The 26,155-nt window shown below is 42.3% G+C and overlaps 1 protein-coding gene across 2 annotated transcripts in view; it reads left to right on the top strand.

Moving 5' to 3' along the window:
* Positions 1–22,481: 22,481 nt before the first annotated feature.
* The window catches only part of MARCHF10 (membrane associated ring-CH-type finger 10), a 101,181-nt gene continuing 97,507 nt past the window's right edge, over positions 22,482–26,155 (top strand). For both annotated transcript variants that reach the window (XM_043536884.1, XM_043536882.1), the window contains exon 1: positions 22,482–22,565. The gene's annotated coding sequence lies outside the window, so the exon portion shown is untranslated. The remainder of the gene's footprint in view (positions 22,566–26,155) is intronic.

The following is a 26,155-nucleotide window of genomic DNA, read 5'->3' as shown; positions in this document are numbered from 1 at the left end:
AGTGTTATCACATACTAATTATTTAATACTAAAAAGACAAAAGTTGACAGAATGGAACATATGACCATGATGACAGCCTCTATTAAAAAACACTTTGCACTGGCTGCATTTCCTAGTTACCACAGCATAGAAACAAGTTGCTAGGTAACAGTCTGCAGTCTCTAGTTCCGGCCATCCTGGATTCGGAAGTCAGCCATAAAAGGAATTCCCATACCAGTACATTGTTGCCATGGGGACCATACATAAGTGATGCATCCCAGGTTGCTTAAATAACATTGTTTCTCTCGTTTTAAACCTTTATTTAAGGTCTAGAAAGTGGAGCCTAGAATTCTAAAAGCCAGCTTTTAAACAGAAAAAAAAAAAGATACTGATGGTAAGCAGTTAGTCAGCAATCATATTTCAGGGGTATGCTCTCAGAGCTTCCACAAAACCAACTTTTTAAAAAAAAAAATGTTCAGATTTTGCACACATATATAATTAGCAAGGACAAATATCTGCAGTATCAAATTGAAATCAGCAGTCAAGCAACAAAGTAAGGTGCATTGTACATATTTAACTATTCCTGGAAGGAGTTAAATAGTAAGGAGAGTAGAATGTGCTATGTGACAGATGTAGGATTTAACTATCATATAAATATAGCCTGAGAGGAAAAAAAAATAAAATCAGAGAACATTTGGTGAGGCAATGTAGCCTACTGATTAGTGCAAGTCAGAATCAGTCTCCTGGATGTTATTGTTGGATCTGCTACTGACCCACTGAGAGACCACAGGCAAGTCACTTAACCTCTGTGCCTCAATTTACACAGCTCTGCATGTAAAAAACTATTTGGGTACAATTGTACTTGCTTATCTCAGACTGTGGGGCGTAGTGTTTTTAAAACGTTTTGAGCTCCTTAGATCACAGGTGCCATGGAAAGGTGAAATCATTAATCTGGGGAAGTTTACTGAAATGACATGCAAGAGTAATTTTGTTGACATGCTGGAGTAAGTTAGTTTGATCAGCCCAATGATTCATGGGGGTCGGGGGGGGGGGGTATCAGCTTTAACAACCTGCACAACATGCCCAGGTTCTTCCTTTCCATGATTATTATTACATGATTATTATGCTGTTAAACCAGACATGTACCTTGACTGGGGACTTCACTTGTCAGAGCCAATGAATGCCAGCTTTTAAGCGCACATTCATCTCACTGTGCTGGACGTAGCTGGATCCTGAAAAATACACCATGTGCAAGTGATGAGGAAAGACAAAGAGCACCCTTTGCATTTGCAGTGACACCCCTCTGAAGGGCAGCTGAATGAGCTTTTCAGCAGATGAGCTTTTTTCCCCCCTTAGAAGAACTGTCTAAAATGGCCTCGTGAGCCAAAATTATAAAGTAATTATACTCAGCCTTGAACCAAACACAAAAAGGGTTATTCACTACAAAAGCCCTAGCAACCATGCTGCCCTGAAAGAAAATAATACAGACTGTCAAAAGCGGTAATGAAAGTGACACACAACTATTACTTTCATGTCTGTCTTTCAGAAGTCTCTAACAATAAGTAATTTCTTTCAGAGTATCCATTACTGTTCCTTATTAAAGGACTTTGCCGTTCCCTAGCTATGCCTTTTATCAGGATAAGGTCCACTTTATTCCTTAATTAAAAATACTCATTCTTTTTTGGAATATACCAAAGTTCAGAAAGGAGCTATAAAAGTGCCAAAACAAATCTGTAGGGCTTAGTATGTCATATCGGAACATACACATGAATCCCATCTGTTCCCTACATTAATTGGTGGCCTTAGCACAATGTTTCACATCATAGTTACCTTGTGCAGTTAATATGTTTCTGCCTAGAGCGAGGAGTGAGCTAGACCAGATCCTTCTGGATCAAGTCAGGATTAAAGCTGTGGGGATTTGCACCATAACTAGCAGGAGCCAAACAGTGAATTCCACATTTGAGTGCCAGCATTTTTCCTGCCCTGCTACAGGAGACGTGATTGTTAGCATGTAGATAAAGACCAGACAATACTAGCAGAAGCAGGTAGGATTGGGAGTAGCTCCTATAATTGTATTATAATATAATGTTACTGCATAACAAAAAAAGGAATTCAATCCCAGAAGCAGGAATTGCTGTGTAGTCAGCATGATCAGCCCCTAGGTACGAATACAATACTGCCTCCAGTCATTGATCCTGCTGAGTCAGGAGTGCCATTTAACAGGTTTGCTAGTCTCATTCAGCCCTCAGCTGGAAGGGCAGCGGCTACCATGCAGGGTCTTGTGTGTGAGGGACTATGTTGAATTAAAACAAGGGTATGCTTAGAATTAAAGAACCACAACCTCCCCCTCCACCCAAAAAAAAGTGTGTATGCAAAACCTGCTCTGCTAAAGTATAGATGAATAATATTTCACACTTTTATCACCTTCTGTTGGAGGTGCTCAGGGCTCTTTCTCAAACATGAACCTGTGAAATATTGCCATCTCCATGACACAGAGGAACAGAGAAGATCGTAGACCAAGCCAATGGCAGAGATGGGAACAGAAGCAGGGCCAGGACACCCCAAGTTCTGCACATAACAGGAAAAGTGCAGTCTTGTAGAGTAAGGGAAATGCTCATCTACTTGCAGCCTGGCTACCCCAGCCCTTGTAGAGAAAGATGGGGTGAATTGCTCTGTGAACAACTCAGGAGAAGAGTCCAGGAACAGGGGGATGTATCTGTGTAAATAGAAATGCCTGAATGGTGATAAAGCAGAGTGTAGCACTCTCTGCTACAAACTTTGCAGGTGTATTAGCATGGTGCTGTTCAAGGCATTTTGGAACTTGTATAAGTTGCCTCCCCAGTTACCAGTCTGGCATTTTACATGTTCCCTTCTGTGCCCAATTCACAGACAGAGTCTGTTGCAGGCCCCAGCTACACAGCTTGGAGGTTTAGCTTAAGCTGTAGAAACTCATGCGTTTAGCAATATTAGAAATACTCTCTTCAATCCCCAACGTCAGTCATCAGACACACATATTGACCGAGACTTCAGCCTTGAGGGTCTGCATCAGAATGACTTAGCTCAACTTTAAGAGATGGGCTTCCAACCATCTCTTTGCTCTTCCGTCCCATGCCCCAACAATTGGGAATCCTGAGTTTTCACAAAGCACTACCTGTGTTTGGAGTCAGCCACTGCATGTTGCAAATGACATTAAAAAAACTGCCTATTTGACAGAGTTCGGGGTGAAATCTTGGCTCCAGGGAAGTCAATGGCAAAGCTTTCATTGATTTCACTGGGTCAGGCTTTCATCTGAGGCCTTTATGATGGTACATTCCATTGTCTTCCTTCTGTGACACACACAGGAAAAAATACAGACATCATGATAAGGGTATTCTTACCACGAATGGAATTGACAGTTTTGCCACATTTAGAATGTGTCTGCTGCATACAGTGTGCTAAGTATATTCTCTGCCTGGGTTCCTCCATCTAAAGTGCTCTACATTGCCTAGCGGTACTATTAAATGTAATGCAAAATAAAACAGAGCAATACTTATTTATTGCATGGCAAACTCCCTGGGTTACCATGGAGAGACCCAAGACATCTCCATTTTGTGATCTTAGGCCCACTCTCCCACTGCTTCCACACGCTGCCTTCTGCACTCACTGCTTGTTGTGTCCTGACTACTAGGGAGTGGGATGATTCTTTGCCATCTTAAAAATGCAATCTGCAAAGTGCTATTTCAGCCTCTCTGGATCAGCTGGACCACAACACTTGCTGTATTCATTAGACCACACTGTCTCCCAATAAGAATATAAAAGAATTCCCTTGACAGACTGGACTATGGATGCAAGTTATGAAAGCAACGCAGTATTACCTTTCTACTTTCGTATGTTCTCAAATTCTAACCCTAATCTACAGCATGATACTTAAGTATACTTTTTTCCCTGTTATTGTTTGATGTTCCAATGAGCAATTCACTGAGTAATTGATTTTTGCTTTCTTGCTAAAAACCTTTTGTCACAGTGAAATAATTCTAGGCAGCCTATGTGTAAATACACAAAACAGCACCTTATTTCGCTAATGAACTATCGAGGGTGGCAAAAATTAGTCTCATTCTAAACACGATACAGTTGTCCTAAAATTTTCTTGCTTGAAAATTTTAGACAAGTAATTTATAAAAAAGTGAAGACAACATTCAAGGCTCACTTCAAACCAATTGGGCAGTTTTATTTATTTAGTACTTTCAGAAAAAAAGGTTATCTGAAAGCTCTTAACGTAAAAATGATTCAGTCAGGCAAAAGCTCAGGACAGTTGCTGCACACGACCATGTCTTAACCACTTTTTTCTGGGGAGGGGTCTCCAACTCAGTCAACAGCTTTATACCGTATGTTACAACTACCATTCTGGTTAAGGAGAACCTGTTGGATATACCCTGGGCCCTCATCAATGCTGCCTTCTTATTCTTCAAAAAGAGAGATGCCCTGCAGAGTTTATGTACAGCATTCCCTCTAAAGAGGAGTGTGACAGGGTGGCACTTGCCTGGAGTATCCCAAGCAGCTGGTTGTGGTAGTACAATCTTCTTCGTCACTCCTGGTGCCCCTACCCCCACCCCCATTCCCCTGTCAGTTACTGACCTCTCCAGACAGGTCTTCAGTGCCTCAGTCCTCCAGCCAACTCTCACCAAACGGTACATCCCCCAAAGACTCCACAGCCCCTCTCTGGGTCCTTTAAAACCAGCCTTTCGCTAGGGCCGCTAAGGGAGCCTTATCCCCTGCTCAGGGCTTAGGCCACTTTGCCAACAGCTGCTGGGGGAAGCCAGGCCAGCCTACTCATCAGGGTCCCAAAAAATGGACCCTATCCACAGCAGCACTGCTTCCTTCAATTAGTTGCTGCTGTTTTCCCCTGGGCCTCTTTCCACTTAGTCCCTTTATCTTCACCTGTTACTTTAGAGTTTCAGGTGTTGTCTCCCCCAGCTACAGTAAATACAGCTCATCAAGCCCCTTTGACCAGATAGGAGCTCCCTTCCTCACCTTTCTGATCCCAGCCAGGAACTGACCTGCTAAGACCCTGCAGTGCCTTTCATCTGAGCCTGCTGGGTTCCGATTGGCTACTTCTGTGCAGCTTTCTAGGCAGCCCTGGAGGACCCACCTTCATTGCTCTTTTCTGGGGGGGCAGGGAAGAGGGAGTGTAAGATCTGGTATACCCATCACATTGAGCATGCTGTTGACGCGTACCACTCACTCCCACTCTCTGAGCTCGAGTCTCAGTTATGCCATTTCTGCAGAGATGGGGACGGGGGGAAAAGTGGCTTTATACAGCCTTTGCATTAGACATACAGTAGAACCTCAGAGTTACAAACTGACCTGTCAGCCACACATCTCATTTGGAACGAAAAGTACACAGGCAGCGGCAGAGACAAAAAATAAATAAATAAATAAAAAGCAAATATAGTACAGTATTGTGTTAAATGTAAACTACTAAAAAAAAAAGAAAGCAGCATTTTTCTTCTGCATAGTAAAGTTTCAACGCTGTATTAAGGCAATGTTCAGTTGTAAGCTTTTGAAAAAACACCATAATATTTTGTTCAGAGTTACGAACAATCACCATTCCCAAGGTGTTCAGAACAGAGGTTCTGCTGCATTCTGGCACCACACAGAGCTCTGTCCTGCTCTTGGTATAAGCTAGAGGAGTCTCAAGGCTGAAACTCAGATGAGAAATAGAATAATCAAACACTTTCACAATGGATATATATGCGCACACACCAAAGCAAAAGCAGACCTTCAGGAAATGACTCTCCCCACTGGCTTGTACCAGCAGGCCCTGTTTATTTCCATTGTTTACATAGTGATTTAGGTGTACAGAGCAGTGTACAATGGGTAAAATGTGCTGAACAAATAAGTCTGCCCCCAAGATCTACTGACTAATGGCACCAGAGGGGTGCAGTACAGAGCACACATGGAGCAGGGTGTGGTGTTTATGGCTGGAATCCATCTATTTTTTAAAAAAAGAAGGAGAGGTGAAGCCTTTGTGAACTCTACTTGGAAGGCTGTTTCCAAGCATATGGAACAGCATAAAAGCAAGCACAAAAATCAGTGGTGGTCCAAGGAGAGAAAGGAAGGTGTCAGTATAAAGAACTGTGCTGAGTTTAGGGAGTTGGGGGAAGGTATGTAGAGGGTGGAGTTGTGTAGAGCCTTGAGGGTTGGAATGAGGAACTTGAACTTGATACATAAGGCACTGATATATTTTAATCACAGTACATATTGAGCCAAAGTTAACATATGGCTGGTAGACTTGTTTTGCTTTTTAAACCATATTACGGAGGCAGCTATCAGTGACTCCATAGTTAGGGTTGTAGTCTTATGCTTACCAGCAATTTTATGCCCATTTCATTTCTAAAAGTAGGTGGCCAGTGTGAAATTTCACACAGGGTTAGCTATCGTGGCCTTTGAATTTTCTGTGTAGGTCCCTCCCTGCCCTTTTCATAAAGTTTTAAAAAGGATGTACTTGCATTCTGGCTGAAATTTGTCTTTGGCAGTCCTCCTTTTCCATTGTTGACCATTATCTGACAGAAAGGATTGTTTCTTTACACAACACTGAAAAGAAAAAAAGAGGAACCTGATTAGGCCTGTTGCAACAGGCAGGTTTGGTGTTTTTATTTATCTATATGAGAGAGAGAGAGAGAGACAGAGACAGACAGACAGACAGGCAGGCTTTGGGGTCATTTTTAGCAGTGATTCACATTAGAATATAAGTTTGTGGTATGCATACAAACCTGATTGATGATATGATTGATGCAGACTGGGCTTATGCAAGCATGATTGATGCAGGCTGTGCACACACAAAATCTTCTGTCAGGAGCTCTGCTTTTCCTCTTGTGTTATCCTACAGCAGAGAGGACCTTAACAGCAGCCTCAACTTGGGCCCCTAGGGATGCTAACTTTGAATTACAAGCCCTGCCTCTAACTCCTGAATGACAAGTAAAAACAAAACACACCACCACACCACGTACTTGCTAAAACGTTTTCATTGAATATACACACAGAACATTAACATTTGTTCCTCTACAAAAGGTTATTATTGCTAAAGTATGTGAACAACATCAAAACTATAAGCCCCACACAAAGTTTCATTGAAAATTGTTGGCACTCAGATGTCTCAAGATGTTGATGTAAGAATTAGCAGAATTCAGCTTGGTTTCCACCCGGAAGTAGGCATGAGGGAGGAAATCTTTACTCTGAGGATCTTATGTGAGCATGTGATACAAGTGGAAAGAGAAATTTGTGTGCGCGCTTTGTAGGTTATGATAAAAGCTAACAATGATACATTCTTCAAGAATATATAACATTGACTCAAGATATATCATATATAAAAAAGACTGGATTAGGGACAAAGCAGCAGTGCAAATTCTATGAGTACTGCAGCATCAAGAAAGTACAAAGAATGTACATCAAGATTGCATTCTCTCTCTGCAACTATTTAATATATATGAAGAAGGTATAATAAAAGAGTTTCAAGACACCAGCCAGTGCATACATATCAAGAACATAACATATGCCAATGACCTAGTTTACATCACATTGATTAGGGAAGAACTTCAGACCATGCTTGTTGCTGTGAACAACACCAGAAAGAAACATGGAATGACAATCAACATTAGGAAGACAAAGAAATATAAGTAAACACAGTGACACAGAAAGTAGGAACACCTATACTTTGACAATCAAGTGGTGGAACAAGTGAATAGGTTCCCCTATTTAGGGAGTCTAATAGCATCAGACAGAAGACGTGATGAAGAAATCAAGAGGAGGTACAGCTTGCAAAAAAAAAAAAAAAAAAAAGGATCATTTCCAAAGACTTGTGTATTGTCAAAAGCTGAAACTGCACATCTGCCCTATGGTGCTGAAGTGCTACATATGATCAACTCTCCTGTGTGGAGGTGAAAGCTGGACATTTAAATGACACAGAAAAGACTTCAACAGCATTTGAGTTAAATTACGCATAGTTTTAGTTATCAAGCTAAAGAGGTGATGAGAAGGAGAAGTTTAAAAAGAGCACAATTACTTGAGACCCTAGGTAAAATAAGATATTTGTGAACACAGGTCACCAAGTGCAGAGTGACTCGCTTCCAACACTCATGCTAGTAGGGAAGATTGTAAGCAAACAGGAAGATGAAGGAAGAGCCTACTTATGTTAGAAATATCAGGTAGACTGGTATCCAGAGGAGAGTGGAAGTTTTACAACTGTGTTGTGACTGCAAAAGATGAAGATATCACTTGAACTACAATTCTGCGCACAACCCTTCAGTAAACTTCAGTCTCTCAACATAGTTGGTGCAGTGGTTAAGTATCCACAATGACTCATGTTGAGGGGAAAATATAATCTGGTAAAGGGCCATACCCAGAAGGGCAAAAGGGGGTTAAGTTAGGGTTGCAATGTGTATTGTACAGTAGCTGTGGTCACGGTAAAATGTGTGCTTTCGGGTGGAGGAGTAGACAGCATGTACTGTTCAGTGGCTTGTGTGTAGCAACTTTAACTGCTCCACAACAAGTTTTTTGTGTGTATTAATTTTGTAGTATGTAATCACATTACAATGTGGCCCAGGCAATTAGTACTTACACCAGGGGTTTTCAAACTTCATTACACTGTGACCCCCTCTGACAACAAAAATTACTACATGATCCCAGGAGGGGGACCGAAGCCTGAGCCTTCCTGAGTCCCACCGCCCTGGGTGGCAGGAGTCCAAGCCAAAGCCCCACCACCGCAGGTGGGGAAGGGGTCAAAACCAAAGGCCAAGGACTTCAGCCCCAGCCAGGGGGCTGTAAGCTGAGCCCCGCTGCCCAGGGCTGAATCCCTAGGGCTTTGGCTTGGGCCCTGAGCCCCAGCAAGTCTAAGCCAGCCCTGGCAACCCCATTAAAATGGGATCACGATCCACAGTTTGAGAAGTGCTGATTTACACCATGTACTCCAGAGAGGTACAAATAATAATAATGGGACAGAAAAACCCAGCAGCAAGACGCAAGGCAGGGGGAAGAAACGATGCCTCAGTGGCATGCTCCTTTTTTCCTAGGAGCCTGTGGTGACGAGCAGCTTGGAGAGGGAACGTGACAAGGCAGGCTGGGGAGCACCTGCTCCATGCGCGTGCCCTAGGATTACCAGTTTGGCAGAATTAACACTGGTTCTGAGGTGGAATTTAATGCTGATAGAAGCAGGATCCGGTTGCAAACCTCTATTCTTCTTCTCCGCCACAAGGAAGGAGAGAAGAGCAAAGGTTAAGAGGTAGCATCCACTGGCAACCCACATCTGCACTGGCAGAGAGAAGAGCAGGGCCTACAGGCACAGAAAACCCATTCCTCAACTTAGAGGACCCTGCATCTGCAGGGCTGAAGCATCCTTTCCATGCGAGTCTCAAGAGTCTCCCCACCACCCTCCAGTTTTCACTGTGAAGTACCTCAGTTGTACTCTTTGATCAGCCAGAGAGTGTTGTTTGATGAGCTGCATCGTGTACTCCTCCTGGGAGGGAGGGAGTACAATGCTTCAGTGAAGCTTGACAAACAGCCAACCTAGGTAGTGAGCCACCATGAATGGGAAGTAGAAGGGAGGTTCAGCCACCTCTTCAGTACTATCTCCCCTCCAGACCCTGCACAGTCTCCTCTGTGTATCTGGGGTTCACGCAGGGAGGAGGAGGAGGAGGAAGAGAATGGGCAGCCAAAGTAGAGCAATGGGCAAGACAAACGTGGTGTCTGGGACACACACTCACACACACCCCCACCCTGCTCCTCTCTGGCGCCACACATGGGTGTAAATACATGTGTTCATTGGGGACAGATGCACATAATGGTCTACCTGCAGGTTTCTGGGCATGCAAATGGGTGAGCCTGCACATTTTGAGGGGGCACACTTTCAGACTCCTTTAACGTGGCCTAGAAAGTAAACTCATAACTCAAACTTCTTTATATCCCCAGATTTTGTTTGTACTCATGTTTGCCCCTACCTAGAACCTTACCTGAAATACCAATATAAGCCAATATACTGAGCATCCAATCCTACTCCCATTGAAGTACATGGTAAAATTTATTGTCTGTGAGAGTAAAATAAGTCCCCATCTTAGTGATGTTCCAGCAATTCTTTCTTTCTGAATTGTTCATTTAGAGGGGGGAAAAGCCAGCGGCAACACATTTACAGAATAATTACTAATTAAATCTGACTAAATGGATAAGATGTGTTTGCCTGGTCTTTAAAGATTTAAAAAAATGGGTGGCATGCAAGGTGAGTCACTTAAGAAAATAGGTATGCGCACCTCTCAGCACAGTATTTTCCTGATGTGTGAGTGGGTCACAAAGTTTTGACCATTTTACTTCGTCATAGTCAGGTTCAAAATCTTCAGATGAGGCAATTCCTTCCACTATCAGCCTAATAATGGCAGCAGCCAGATTTCAGTACAGCCTCACCCTAACACAAAACAAACAAACCACACTTGTTTTCTTCCACACTTTAGTTGTTAAGGTCTGTGTCACTGGTTGACAGTTCATTCCATAAAAGTATACTAAATGAATTCAAATAGTAATCATGTGCTGATTTCATATAAAACCAACAACTTTTGGGGCCAGTCCACTCCAGTGGTTTTGCTACAGTGCAACACAGGAAGTCTGCGTGTGGGTACCGTACAAGATCTCAAGTTTCCCAGGATGTTGCAAAGTGAGGTGGTAGTAGAGGGATTTTGCTCAGTGCATTATGGAATGGCCACGTGTATCTTTAGTGACATCCCTTTCCCCAGCCACTGAAGGAACTTTGTGTATAGGCTATGGACAGAGGTGTGTGCAGTCCTCCTCACTAGGTACTTGTGACATGGAGGACAATTACAGAGAGAGGAAAATGGGTGATCCAGAGGCTCATGGGGGGGGAGGGGGGCGGGGGACGGACACGGGACACAAACAAAACAAAACCAAAAAAATACAGTATTGTAACAGGGAAAAAACCCCAGTAATGCCAATTCCTGCTCACATGGAAGTTAATGCAAGTTTTACTACTGACCTAAATTGGAGTAGAATTGATTTGGACAAAATGTCACACCTGGAACAACCACTGAGTATCCTGCTTATTTGTTTTTAACATACCTTTTTCCACTCACTGACTGATGCTAATTTATCATACATGAGGGTACCAAAAAAAAAAAAAAATGCTGCCCATTAACTAGCAATTAATATACAAGGTCCAGAGTCAAGATTGCTCATGTAACCCTCCCACAGAATATATCTGTCTCCAGTGTAAAACACCACACAACATTTACTGACAGCCAGAACCTTTCATTCCCCACAGGGATTTCAGCCCTCACAAAGCAAACATTAACCTGCATAGCAGAACCCAGAAAGAACAAAGGCTAAAAAAGAAAACACCGTGAAAAGGACCTCAATAAAATACCACATTTCTGAAAACGTAATGCATTGTTGTGGTTTTCAATGTAAAATATAGTTTACAGCAAACTTTGTAAAATTACATGCTTTGCCTAGGAAGATAGTTACAGACAGGAGGTAATTACTAGTCCATCTCTAGGAGTCAGAATCCTGGTGTTCCTCCAGCTGCACAGGGCATACCTGCTAATTGTCATGCATTTACACTAAAAACACATACATTTTTGGCTTCAGTTTAACCCAAAAAAACCTAAACAAACAAAAACCCCCACCCCCTTTGGTGCCTCAATCCTACAGTTGCAATTAAGTCAGCGATGTTGATTAAGTTATTAGCATTTAAAATGAAATCTAACAGACAAACGAAGGTTACTTACCAGTAAGTCAAGCACGTTCACACTACCGAGAAACGCACATCTGGGTTAAGAGACCAGTGGAGCCTTTCAGAATCAGTGCCATTACGGCAGATCCCAAATATTCAAGAGTTATAGATTGGGACCCCTACAAATGATGATTGGCTTAAACATGTTTTTATTTTTTTTTAAATATATTACTTTCAGGCTTTGGTTATCTGAATTCTGTTTTTTGAGCCTTCAAGGTACACTCCTGTCACATTTTTAAGCTTTTCTCTGTAATCATGGGAGCTAGAAGCATGCTTTAAAAATATAAAAAGAAAAAGAAAGCAGAGATTCTCACTTCTCCAGGAGCTGGAGCTTTAAGTAAAATATCAAATATTACAAGATTCATGATAAAGTCACAAGAGTTGGCAACACTGCATTGCCTAGAGTCCAGGTCAGCAAATGCACTTCACAAATGACAGCAAATACATATGCAAGATGAGATGCAATGCACAGATGGTCATATAAACCTGAACTGGGCCCAATTCTCGTTTACAATGAGGTCCCTTTAAAGGCCTTTCACAGTGCTAGAGCAGCATAGAGTCAGTGCTAGAATAAATATCATCTACAAACATTTTAAGGCTCTTTCACACTGCCTGAGGACACAGGCCTTAGTGTAAATGAAAATCAGGGCCACTGAAAATAAATACTAACATAGGCAAAACAAACTTATTAAACCTGCCGTAGGTCCCGACTCTATGGGTGCTCTGGGGCTGGAGCACCCACGGGGAAAAATTAGTGGGCACTCCGCACCCACCGGCAGCCAAGCTCCCCCCACCTCGCCTCCCCTGAGCGTGCCGTGTCCCCGCTCCTCACCCTCCCTCCCAGCGCTTCCACCGCCCAAAAGCTGTTTGGTGGCACTTAGGACTTTCCAGGAGGGAGGGGCAGGAGTGTGGACGTGGCGCGCTCAGAGGAGGCGGTGGCGAAGAGGTGGGGCAGGGGCGGGAACTTGGGAGAAGGGGTGGAATGGGGGCGTGGTGAGGGTGATGCAGGGGCGGGGTTAGGAGCAGGGTCGGAGGTGAGCACCCTCCAGGAAGAGAGGAAGTCGGCGCCTATGAAACTTGCATGTACCAGGAGGAGAAAAACAGTGCCAGTAGAGACTGACCTTTGCATTTCAGGGCTGCAGAAGGATGCTTAAGAGCTGGTTGGCCCTGCTTACCTGAGTAATACAATGGATCTGCCACAGCTGGAGCTTCATCCTGCTTCTCCTTTTAAGAAAGAAAGAGTGTGTTAGGAGTGGATACCCTTAGATGTATGAAGATCATTCAAAACTACTGGAAGGGGAAGAGGAGTTGAATGGATCCTCTGTTCTAACAGAGGTATGGATCTTATTTATTTTGGCCCTGGATCCAGAAACCAGTGTCAATTTAGGCACTTGGCTAGGCTTTTTAGGCCTTAAAGACAGGTTGGAAATAAGTGAAAGATGGCCTCTTTGGGTCCTGGATAGAACATGAGGACTTAACTGACAAGGCCTCTTGTAGGAAGAGTGCCTGCAAATGGTTCTGCATCTCTTTCTTTGCCCTCCATCTGTTTAGGCCAGTGGTTCCCAAACTGGGGTTCATGAACCCTTGGGGGTTCACAAAATGTATCAGGGGGTTTTCAGAAAAAAATTCTGTAATGGCAGACAGAGCCGTTCCTAGGGACCCCAGGCAGGGGGGCCGGCAGCCTGAACCCCGTGACCATGACTTCCTGGCAGAACATAAAGTTTGGTTGGATCAGTACACTAAAACCAATATAACTACACACCTAAAAGGACTTTGCACAGTGTTCAGGCAATACTTTCCAGCTACGTCAGGGGATAATGACTATTCCCAACCCCTTTGATGATCCACTTTCTCAATGCAGATATTGAGCACTGAGGACAAAGAGAAATTGATTGAGATCTCCTGGGATTACGAACTGAAAAGGAGTTTCAGAAGTCTGTCACTGATCAACTTTTGGCTGAGTTTAAGAAAGGAGTACCCCCTGCTGGCAGAAAAAGCTACTATAGTTTTGTTACCATTTTCAACAACATATTTATGCGAGAAAGTATTTTCCTCAGATGCATATTTGAAAACCAAATACAGAAGCTGACTCAATGCTGAACCAGACCCGAGACTTTACCTTTCTCCAATAGTTCCGGACTTCCAAGAGCTATGCAGATCAAAGCAAGTGCATCCATCACACTCAGGAGATGGAAACTTCAAGACTCCTTATGAGAAATGGAAAGGGAGGTGGATGTTTTTTGCTGTTTCTAAAATTAAATAGGCTGCTAGTGTTGTTTTTTAAATTATGAAGAACAAGTTTAAGCTTTGTTGTAGTCGTGTGTTGTTTGCCTGGACTGCTCAAGACCTGAATGCTTGTGGAGGAATTCTTTATTTGAGTTGGTTTCTTAAATACCTTCATTCTGTTTCACGTCTGGTACTCCCTGATGAAATATATAGGAGGCTTAATCGAAGTGATATGAGCTACAAAAGTGAAATCTTGGGAGAGTGTTGCCGTTATCATAATGTAATAAAATTAATAATGTAATGATAAATAGTGTGTAATAACCATGTCATAAAAAACCCAAATGCTTCTATAATTTATGCTCAGGTAAGGGAGAAAATCCCTGGAAATATTCATTTTTAGGAGGGGGTTTGTGAGATTTGATATTTTCGTGAAAGGGGTTCATAAGTTGTTAAAGTTTGAAAGTCATTGGTTTAGGCAATATACCACCAATGCACCAGAAATGTACACATACAAACCTGTGCAACCATACAAGTCAGCAGTATTTTTTTCCCCTTGTAGCAAATGCAAATCTTCATAACAGCATGGTAGTATAGTCAGGATGGAAAAAAACTGCACCCCATTTGGTCATATTCAACAGCTTGACACAGTTTGCAAAATTTTGTTTAATTCCTTTAAAAGATGTAAGTCACAACATATACCAAAAGGTTTCCTTTCATTATCATTAAGCCCAATTTGTATAAAACTTAATGGCAGTCAGTGGAGATACACCAGGGATACATTTGCCACTTATCTTTGTTATTACAGTACCTTAAATTATTACAGTACCTTAAATATTAATAAAAGGTTTTTAAAATCAACTTAATTTTTACCAGCTTTGCTGTATTTAACTTTTGCATTTTGTTAAGCTAGGTACAATGAAAATAGCCAGATTCAGTTTTGTTTCCAGCCAATCTTACTTAGTTCTAATGTAGTAGCACGATGTGCTGTTTGGATTCCAAACATTTCAAGAGAATTTTAAAATGTAAAAAAATATAAATCTTTTAATTGCTATGGGGAGTAGGTGTAGAGTCAGATTTTTTTTTTTTTTGTTATTTTTAATCCATTTATGGATTGAGATAATACAACGGTATTTCAGCTTCAGCATGGTGGAAGTATCACAAGACCAGATCTTGTGTTATTTTGGCTCCAATAAAGCGCTCCCTGAGGTATTTAATAAGGCTGTGAAAAATGTAAAATGCAAACACCATCATATTCGGGTTTACCCAAATACCACTATTTTCAGCTTTGTTTAAGTTCCTGTAGCTTCCACACCATAGTAGTAGTAATAAAAAAATTTAATGTCTTATTATTTCAGATTAGTTTAATGGGACTAGTCAGGAAGTCTGATGATGTTTGTTGCTGTGAGGACACAAATTTTGTATTGGATTTATAATGGTTTGGGATTAAAGGCTGTAACAACCTGTACCCGAGGCATTGGTTGCTGTGGCATAGGCTCCTCCTAGAAACAAGGTCTTGAATCAAACAACGATTATCCTTATATGACATTTTAAATAAATCCATCCAAAAGCTGGATTTTTTAGTATTTATAAAATAAAACTGCACAAAAAACAAGAAGAAATCCAGGTGTTGAAAATAATTTGATACTGCTCTTTTAGGGTATGCTCGGGATATTTTGCTACAGAAGAATTCCACAGACATCTCAGGCAAGCAAAAGCTTCCTCTCAGGGCACATTCACGATACCATTAGAAAATGCTGCACTATACTGCACCTTATCTGTGGCTTGCACAGAACAGGAATCACAGGTATTCACTTTATAGTACTAAACTACAATAAAAAAAAAAAAAAAAAAAAAAGGGACAGAACACAAACTGATATATAAATTCAAGGATTCATTGGTGGGATAAAGTAAAGTGGAATAGCAACCTCAGGTCTGTTATTTATATAAAGAAATAAGCAATTTAAAATCATATGGATAAAATGAGTTGTCACTTTAGTTCTTTGCCTTCATCATCTGCCCCACAGAACCGCTAAGTTCACACAACACCACTTAATAAAAAGCGACTATTGAAAGAAGGGGAGAAGGAAGGTCAAACAAATATATGTAAGTAGCAAATTAAAAAATATATATATATACACCACAAAAAACAAACTGACCAGCAATGGGATGGAACCTGCTCCTAGTGAAGTCATTAGTTTCACTGGGACTCTGAATCAGCACCATAATGGACTAAGATGTGTTCTATGGACACCCTTTGATCAGGTGGGTGCACAAGAGAGGGTACAAATGCAGAGACTCCTTCCTCCCCTGCCCTTCACCCCCCTTTGCGCACCTGTTCAAAGGGAAGCCAGAACCCCACACTTCAGATTATGGGCCAGATTTACATTTAGGCAGTCAGCAATAACATGATAACCATGTAGGTGGTGGAATAAGATTGCCGATGATAACTACAGACTGAATATCCAGCCACATAGTCTTAAGGACCTAGTTAGAAATCAATCCATCGTCTATCGGTTTGAGCATTGGCCTGCTAAACCCAGGGTTGTGAGTTCATACCTTGAGGGGGCCATTTAGGGATCTGGGGCAAAAATTGGGGATTGGTCCTGTTTTGAGCAGGGGGTTGGACTAGATAACCTCCTGATGTCCCTTCCAACTCTGATATTCTATGATTCTATGTCTCACCCCCCACCAAGGATTTGCATTAATAATGATGATGATGATTGGGTGCCTAAAGATGCATTTTTGTACATCTCACTACATATCTATGCAGGTTAGGGGCCTAGCTCCCATGATATCATAATAGCTTCTTAGGACTCCCACCAGGTTTAGTCTGTAAGCTCAGTGAAGACAAAGCTTGCTCCAAAGGTGTGTCTTGTACAGCTCCAAATAAAGGTGGCACTAAAAATCAAGTAATACCAGCAAGAAAAGACAAAACAGCAATGGGTATGTAAAAGGAACACCATGACCCCCCAAGCACTACCTCATGGGTGAATATGGTTCCACAATGTCCTGCCTCAGTTTCCCCCTGGATGAGGTAATGAAATCACTCTAACAGCCTTATAGCAAGATCAAAGAGAAGCCAAACACTTTACTTTTTACCTGTATGGCTCTCTTTAACAAAGTTTCTGAAGTGAAGACTATATATAGTGGTTTAAAGGTTCTTACCTCAGAGCCCAGACCAAACTTAAAAGTCCAAGAAACAAAAGTATCCAGGTCCCAACAGCAGCTCCTTCTCTTGTAAGGCCTCAGGCTTCTCCACTACCTAGAAAGCTGTGCAGTTCTTTCCCCTGCTTGCTCAGGGCCCTTCACAAGCCTCCCTGCCTTAGGAGTTCAACTTTTGGCTAGTTCAGGCTCCCCAAGCACTCCTTCCCTCCAGAACTTACTTTCTCTTCAGGGGCTCTCCCCAGCTGAGCTCTACTAAACTTTTATTAGGCCCCCGTGCTCCTTACTTAACTGCCTTCTAGATAGCTGAAGAAGAACTCTGTGTAGCTCCAAAGCTTATCTCTCTCACCAACAACAGATAAAAAACATGACCTCACCCACCTTGTCTCTTCCAGTTATTGGGAATCCAGGGATAGGTGGGAACAAGCCTGCCAACAACTAAAGACTCCTCCCCCAGGCGAAGGGGAGGAGCTACCAGATCCAGATCCCACCTAATGTTGTGGGTCAACTAATGAAAAAACAGGTATGGAACACCTTGTCTCTTTCAGCTGTTTAGGCAGTTAACTATCTCCAGGTAGAGCTGGGTTGGCTTGCTTCCTTCAGCAGAGCCTGTCACTGGTAGGCTGGGGGAATCTGACTCCACTTAAAGGGCCAGCCCAGAGACAAGATATACTACACCAGGAACTAATACTCTGCCAGTACTGTAATATTCTGCCACTATTTAACTCAGCCTTTTACTTTGTTTCAGTAAAAGGAGGTTGAATGAACAACAACAACAACAACATTCAAATAAAACTTATGGCCTGACACCAACAAACAAGGAAATTCCAAATTAAGGATATCACTGAGTTCTGGAAGCTCTGCAGTACTAAAGGGGATGAGTTAAGGGTAGCGTGGGATTCTTAATTTTGAATTTTCTTTGCTTGTGTTGGTTTCATCCTTTCACGCCTCGAATGGGCAGCTGTTTACTAGGATGTCAACATGACCCAGATATATTCAGTCACAGTGCAGAAGTGTGTTTCACATATGTATCCTGTATGTAGTAAATCCTGGAGTTGGCAAGTCAGACTTTAAAGGCCTTCTTGTTACCAACTAGACATTAGTAATAGTCTAAACTCCTATATCACTTTTAATTTGATGATCTCCAAACACTAATTAAGCCCCAATTCAGCAAAGGACTTAAAGGTGTGCTTAACTTTAAGCATATGAATAGTCCCATGCCATCTTGTAATCCCATGCTTTATACTACCACATTCCCTCCCTAACTCTCCTACCCCCCAAGTAGGAGGAGACCAGCAGCAGTGAAGAGATTTGAATTTGTTTTATCATCTGTATCTATTATCTCCTTTCAAGGTTTTGAATATGATAGCACTGGGATTTGACTCTGTGTAAGGCTTTCTGAAAATTCCAAAAAGAGGAAACTTTGTGCTGTGCTTCGGAAGAGTTCAACTGAAGTACAGGAAAGGGGAGTGTAATAATAGTTGTACATAATTTACCGCATTACCAGTTACATACTCATGTGATTAAAATTAAGCAGTGCTTTGCTAAATCAATGTCTAAGTTTCACATAACCCTCTTCAGATAGTGAAGTAATATTAAGCCCATTTTACATACAGAGAAATGTAGGCAAATATGTAAACTGACCCAAGATCCCACAGCAAACCAGTGGCAGAGCTGGGAACAGAACACAGGAGTTGTAGCTTGTACTTGAATGACTTTGTACCTTTCTGAGAGCTAAAGACCAGAAGGGGCTTTTACCCTGTTAAAAATTCACACCGTATTGCCAGTTTGAATTTTTCTAGCTTCACTGTTCAATCATTGGATCTTGTTATGCCTTTGTTTGGTAAATTAATGAGCCCTCTAGTATCAGATGTCTTCTGCAGTCGTAGATATTTTTATAGACTGAACAAGTTGCTTGTTTACTTTCTTTCTGATATGCTAAACAGCACTGGGCTCCTTAAGTCTATTATTAGGGCTGTCAAGTGATTAAAAAAATTAATTGTGATTAATCATGCTGTTAATAATAGAATACCATTTATTTAAATATTTTTGGATGTTTTCTACATTTTCAAATATATTGATTTCAATTACAACACAGAATAAAAAGTGTACAGTGCTTACTTTATATTTATTTTTATTACAAATATTTGCACTGTAAAAAACAAAAGAAATAGTATTTTTCAATTCACCTAATACAAGTACTGTAGTGCAATCTCTTTATCATGAAAGTTGAAGTTACAAATGTATGATTATGTACAAAAAAACCTGCATTCAAAAACAAAACAATGTAAAACTTTACAGCCTATAAGTCCCGTCGGTCCATATTTCTTGTTCTGCCAGTCACTCAGATAAACAAGTTTGTTTACACTTGCAGAAGATAATGCTGCCTGCTTCTGATTTACAATGTCACCTGAAAGTGAGAACAGGCATGGCACTGTTGTAGCCAGCGTTGCAAGATATTTACATGTCAGATGCACTAAAGATTCATATGTCCCTTCATGCTTCAACCACCATTCCAGAGGACATGAGTCCATGCTGCTGGTGGATTCTGCTTGAAAATGATCCAAAGCAGTGCGGACCGACACATGTTCATTTTCATCATCTGAGTCAGATGCCACCAGCAGAAGGTTGATTTTCTTTTTTGGTGGTTCGGGTTCTGTAGTTTCCACATTGGAGTGTTGTTTTTTTAAGACTTCTGAAAGCATGCTCCACACCTCATGTCTCTCAGATTTTGGAAGGCATTTCAGATTCTTAAATCTTGGGTTGAATGCTGTAGCTATCTTTAGAAATCTCACACTGGTGCCTTCTTTGCATTTTGTCAAATCTGCAGTGAAAGTATTCTTAAAACAAACAACATGTGCTGGGTCATCATCTGAGACTGCTGTAACATGAAATATATGGCAGAATGTGGGTAAAAGTGAGCAGGAGACATACAATTCTCCCCCAAGGAGTTCAGTCACAAATTTAATTAACGCATTATTTTTTTAACGAGCACCATCAGCATGGACACATGTCCTCTGGAACGATGGCCAAAGCATGAAGAGGCATATGAATCTTTAGTGCATCTGGAATGTAAATATCTTGCTACGCCAGCTACAACAGTGCCATGCAAACATCTGTTCTCACTTTCAGGTGACATTGTAACTAAGAAGTGGGCAGCAGTATCTCCTGTAAATGTAAACAAACTTGTTTCTCTTTAGTGATTGGCTGAACAAGAAGTAGGACTGAGTGCACTTGTAGGCTCTAAAGTTTTACACTGTTTTGTTTTTGAGTGCAGTTATGTAACCAAAAAAACCCTACATTTGTAAGTTGCACTTTCATGATAAAGAGATTGCACTATAGTATTTGTATGAGGTGAATTGAAAAATACCATTTCTTTTATCATTTTTACAGTGCACAAAAATAATATAAAGTGAGCACTGTACACTTTGTATTTTGAATTGTAATTGAAATTGATATATTTGAAAATGTAGAAAAATATCCAAAAATATTTAATAAATTTCTATTGGTATTCTATTGTTAACAGTGTGATTAATCGTGATTGTTTTGAGCTAATCGCGTGAGTTAACTACAATTAATTGACAGCCCTATCTATTAGTAAGGTATATTTTCAAGACCTTGAATCATTCTTGTAGTGCTTTACTCAACACTTATCTCCCTACTACTATTCTATATTCCCGTTTATGCATCCAAGGACTTGTAGCCATCTCAGTCACCGTATAGCACTGGGAATTCATGTTCAGTTGAGCAATTAGCACTTTCAGATGCCTCAATGACCTACATTGTCATTTCAGAGTTACAGATTACCAGGATATAATCCCACATTCTGTGAATAGGACCTACGTTCTTTGTTCCAAGATATGTATGGCTGTGCATTGGGCTAGATAAAACCACATGATTTGAATGAGCTCACCTTACCAAATGATTCAGCTGTGTATCAGTGACTTCCCTTTGCTGTCATTCACCACCCAGCCAATCTTTGTGTCAGCTGTAAATTTTACCAGCAATGACCTGACATCTTGGCACCATATTGTTGTGTCTGACCTGATACACTGTGACAATGTTTCACAGAAGCAATCCTGAAAGGGAATTTGGGAACCTCATGAACCACGACCAGAGTTTCAGACACACTCCAGCCCAGAAGGTAAATCCTATCTGCCTATGTGAGTCCTTTGCACTGATAACAGGGATTCAGATACAAGGGAAAAAAACTGACTTGAAACTCCCCTCCCCCACCCCAGAAAAAGCAGAGTCAGGTAGACAAAAAATGTTTCATGAATTTGTGTCGATTTCAGCAAATTGTTTCAGCTGAAACAAACATTTAGATATTTTGGGCAAGCGCTTCACAAAATGACCAGAGGAGGTGGTCTGCCACCACCACCACCCTCTTATAATCTTTAGCTCAGCCGCTAAGGCCTTCATCAGGATGTGGGAGAGCTGGGTTTGAATACCCATTTGGCAGCAGGGACTTAAACCCATGTCTTCACCCACCCAGGTGAATTCCCTAAGCACTGGGTTATTCTGGCGGTGGATCTCGCTTCATCTTTCTTGCTGAAGCTTACTCACTTTGTATAAAGTTCTTGAATGGACACTGGGACAGAAAGTGAGAGAGAATGAATCTAGCCTGGTATTTAGGGCACTGGAGGAGGGACACCTGGCTTCTAGTCCCTGCTCTGGGGGGGAAATTCAAACCTGGGCCTCCCACATCCTGGGTGAGTGCTCTGACTACTGGGCTAATAGTTAGAAGGGGGGCATTGCCAGCCCCAGGTTTGTGAATCTAGCACTTCATTTCCTTTTACTGAACATACCTAAAGTGAAACTTTGCTGACTTTCTGGGCTGCTGAAAATTCCAAAACAATCTCGGTTGTAGCTGAACAGGAAGGGAACTTTTGTTTTGATTTGTCAGAACTGCCAGTGAACCAGAAAATCAGTTAGTTGCCCAGGTCTAACCAGGGCCCAACTCCAGTGCCTCATGGTGGCAACCCAGGATCCTGTGACAGGGGCACAGGCCACCCCCACCCCACTCTCTGGCCCTTCACCGTGGCTTCTATTCCCCTTGCAGCCCCACTTTCTGCCTGTATTTGCCCCCCTCCTCCTTCATCCCCTCTCCCATTCCCTTCCCCCATTCCCTTCCCCCTTCTCGCTGCCCCTCCCCCTCTCTCATTCCCCTTCCTCCTTCTCTCTGCCCCCTCCCCCCGCCTCCCCTTTCTCTCTGCCCCTCCCCACTTCCCCCTCCAGTTTTCTGCAGGCGACTAGGCCCCGCTCGCTCCCCGGTGATTGGCCCCGGCCACAGGCGCGCGCTCGCTCCCCCCAGCCCGCCCCCAGCTCGCTCCCGAGCGGCGCGCGCCGCCGCCGGCAGGCTGGCGCGGTTGCCTTGGGAACAGCCAGACGCCGGCCTGGCAGAGGGGCGAGCTGGGGAAGGCCTCGCGAGGTGAGCGGCGGGGAGCCCGCGCCTCCAGAAGCGCCGCGGGCACGCCCCAAACACCCCCCTGAATTCACCCTCGGCGGGGGGCAACCTCCCAAACACCCCCCCAGCGGGGAGACCCCGTCCTCCCAAACACCACCCGGAACCCCTCCCATTGGGGAGCCCCCAGCCTCAGCTCCTGGAGGAGCCCACCTTACCCCCCCCCATCCCTTGGGCCCCAGCACCCCGTCAGGGAGGACCCTGCCTGTACTTCCTGGGGGAACCTCCTAAAAGACCCCACCTACCGAGGGAGCACCCCAGTACTCCCCCATCGAGCAAGGGCCTGTTCCCCATTTCGGGGAGACCTGTTAAACGCACACTCCCAAGGGAGTGATCCAGGGAGCAACGCTTCCCTCAGTGCCTCAGAGAGGAGGACCCCCCCCCATTTGGGAAGACCCCTCCTCCTCATAGGGGAGCGATCCCCCAAAACACCCCTTTCTCAGTGGTGCATGCTCCAGCGTCTCCATCAAAGGGAGACCTCTCCCCACCATCTCTAGGGATGAACCCCCGAGCATCCTCTCGTCAGAGCAGAGTCCTCCTGATCCTCCCACAGGAGAAGCCTCCACAGCATTCCCCCCATCCTCAGGGAGGGGAAGCCCACCACTCATTCCTAAGGGAGCGTTCCCAGGGACTAGCTTTCAGGCTCCATTAGTGTAGCAAATAACCCCCCTCCCATATATCCCCCTCCCAAGGTGTCTCTGGGGGAGGATTTCTGCACTATTCAAAGGTATGTTGGTAAAGCCAGGTAAATCCCCACTCCCAAAGCACTGCCCTTGGGTGGGAGGCCTCATCTAGCTCCCTATCCTGCATCCAAATGTTCAAAATACACTCAGTTGAACAAATACAGGAAACCTCTAAGACATGGGATGGTCACTGACAATGTAAGGTCATCTGAGAAGGCAGTAACAGGTGTCATCCAACATGTTATATGTGCTGAGAGAGGGACATTTGATTTGGGGTGCAGGCTAGGGCTTTTTATGCAATTTGGGATGCACCCTGCTGGGTGGGGGTGTCACCCAAAAGAATATGAAAGGAAGAAGTGTGATGTTCTGAAACAGTTTTCCAACAGCAGTAGGGGCAAACAACCTGACTAATTTTAAGATGGAACTTGAGAAATTTATCAATGGAATTGTATGTCGGGGTTGCCTCAGCTTGCGAGGGACTGGGCTCAGTGATAATCCTGGAGTTTTCCAGTCAGATGTTAGTATAAATGCTGCCAAGAGCACTTATCACCTTAGAAGGCTGGAGCTGTTGTCTCATTTGTGTCTACTCAAGCGGGACACTGGTTCTAAGTGTTCAGTAATTTTCGCATGAATTTCCCCCCTATTTCTCTCTACCCAGTCTATGTTTCTTTTTCTTTATAATTAACCTAGTCTACTATTAAAGTGAAGACTATTTATACTGCCCCTCCCAAGGGTCTGCCACTTTTCTGGGTGTTGTAACAGATGGCTGCATAATACAAAGTGATTAAAATGGAGGAACTTCTGCAGAGATTTGGCATTAGGACAGGTGATGGTTAGCATAGGTTTCACAGTATTTTAATTTCTTTTAGTACAGCGTCCCAGATGCAGAACAAAGAGTTTGATAGGCACAATACAAAGCCTTACTCATGTAATAGTTCATACTGATGTGAGCAGTTCCATTCACTCCAATGTAAGGGGTTGCAGGCTTAGAACATATAGGAAATAAAATGAATAAATATAGTCAAACAAACAACCCCCCACCAACATAATACAATGTACTATTTATGTCACTATGCGGCTATCAGACCTGTGTGTGGTTTCCCTTCTCCTAACAGAAATATTAATACCCAGTACTGCTACCCCCAAAAAATCATGTTAGGACCCAAAGACCATAAGACGAGCTTAAAACTTATGAAATTAAAAGAAAAAAGTGGTATTTTTTTTATTTCCTGTATGGTTTCTGCGCATTTAGGATGTGCTTTTCTCACTTTTTCAAACTCTTTCATCCACAACTGTAAAGCCAAAAAAAAGTGTTCTTAATTTTTTAAAATGAAAGCTGAAATTCTCACTTAGTCACAGGCCTCCAGGTGATGCAGACAAAGATAATAGCTGAGCTAACTTCTGCTCTCATTACCACTGTTGTAAATCCAGATTTACTTCAGCAGACTGGCATTATAGTGGTGTAAAAGCTGAATTTGGGCCCTGGAGAATAACTTCAGCAGAATGACCTCAAGTATTCTGATGGGAAAAATATTCTCACTGTTTATGTCAGCGTTCTTAGAATATTAAGTCATTGAAAATGCCTAGGTAAACGGAATGTTTATAGGAGAGAACCATGGCTTCCAGCTTTGCATTCTCTTTCCCATTTCTTTCTTCTTTAATCATCTTTTATCTTCCCATGCCCCTTCCTTTCCTCTTCCTTTCCCTCCCCTTTTTCCTTCTCCCTTTCCTTCTCCTGTTAATTGTGAGCAGGATTCACCTTCAGAGAATTAATACAGCCCACCATAGTACTATCAGGGACCAGTAGCTGCAGTGAATACAGCAGTGATTGCATTTTAAATTGAGAGACAATTTCAAAGGTGAGGAGCTGTCAAAGTTAAAATGTCATTTGTAATAACTATGAGAATATGAAGTTTATTTACAGTTAGCAAGTATGTTCTTATTTCTGATAAATTCACCTTTTTCTCATGAAAATAAATCCCTGTATCCTCTTTATAGTTCTTAAAAATCATCACTAATTTGTGTGGGACTACTAATGCTTGTAAAAGGCCTTGAACATCTCTTTTTAATTACTGAAAATATATGGCATGGGCAACATTAGTTTAAATTCCTCCACTTTGTCCTCCCAACATATTTCAGCCTTGATCTGTAGGAATGAACAGGTAGGTCCATTCTCTGTAGCTCAATTACAGCTTCTCTACACAGAGGACTTCTCAACATAGAGAGTTCTTCCTGAATAACTACTTCTGATTGACTCCACATGTGCATTCTTATTCTGGATTAATGCCACAGATTAGAGTTAATTCAGAATAAGGTACTCATATTCCAAAACAAAAGTATCCACATATGGATTTAATCAGAAATAGCTGCTCTGCTTTAAATTCCTACCCTAATTTCTTCTGGATTAAATTTTGTGTATAGATGAGCCCTAAATGCTTGGTTTCTTTTCTGAGATTGCCAACAGAGAGCCAGTTAGTGACATACATTATGATGGTTCTTGTCTAGGTCCTAGCAGACAGACAGAGACATTCAGTTTCATTTTGCATGGGCCAGTTTACAGTTTATCAATTATACAGTGTGAAACAATGTATATATGCACATTATGAGGTTTTCATGACATCATGGGAATCTTGAGAGTGAAAGTTGCATAGATTGTTATATCTGAGATGTTCTCATGGACTGCCTGTGTTTATTGTATGTGATGGACCACACAAAATGTTAACAAGAATACATTATACCTGTCACAGAACAAGATTTACAGGTATATAATTTATTGTCTGGACTCCACACATTCTTTGCTTGCCTTATTTGATGACATCTGTCAACTCTTCTGAAAAAAGCAGCATTACTTTTAATTAACTTAATATATATCTC

This window comes from Chelonia mydas, chromosome 27 (genome assembly GCF_015237465.2).
Source record: "Chelonia mydas isolate rCheMyd1 chromosome 27, rCheMyd1.pri.v2, whole genome shotgun sequence".
Classification (NCBI taxonomy): Eukaryota; Metazoa; Chordata; order Testudines; family Cheloniidae; genus Chelonia; species Chelonia mydas.
Note: the sequence above shows the minus strand (reverse complement) of the source record. Positions and strands in the feature narration are given on the sequence as shown.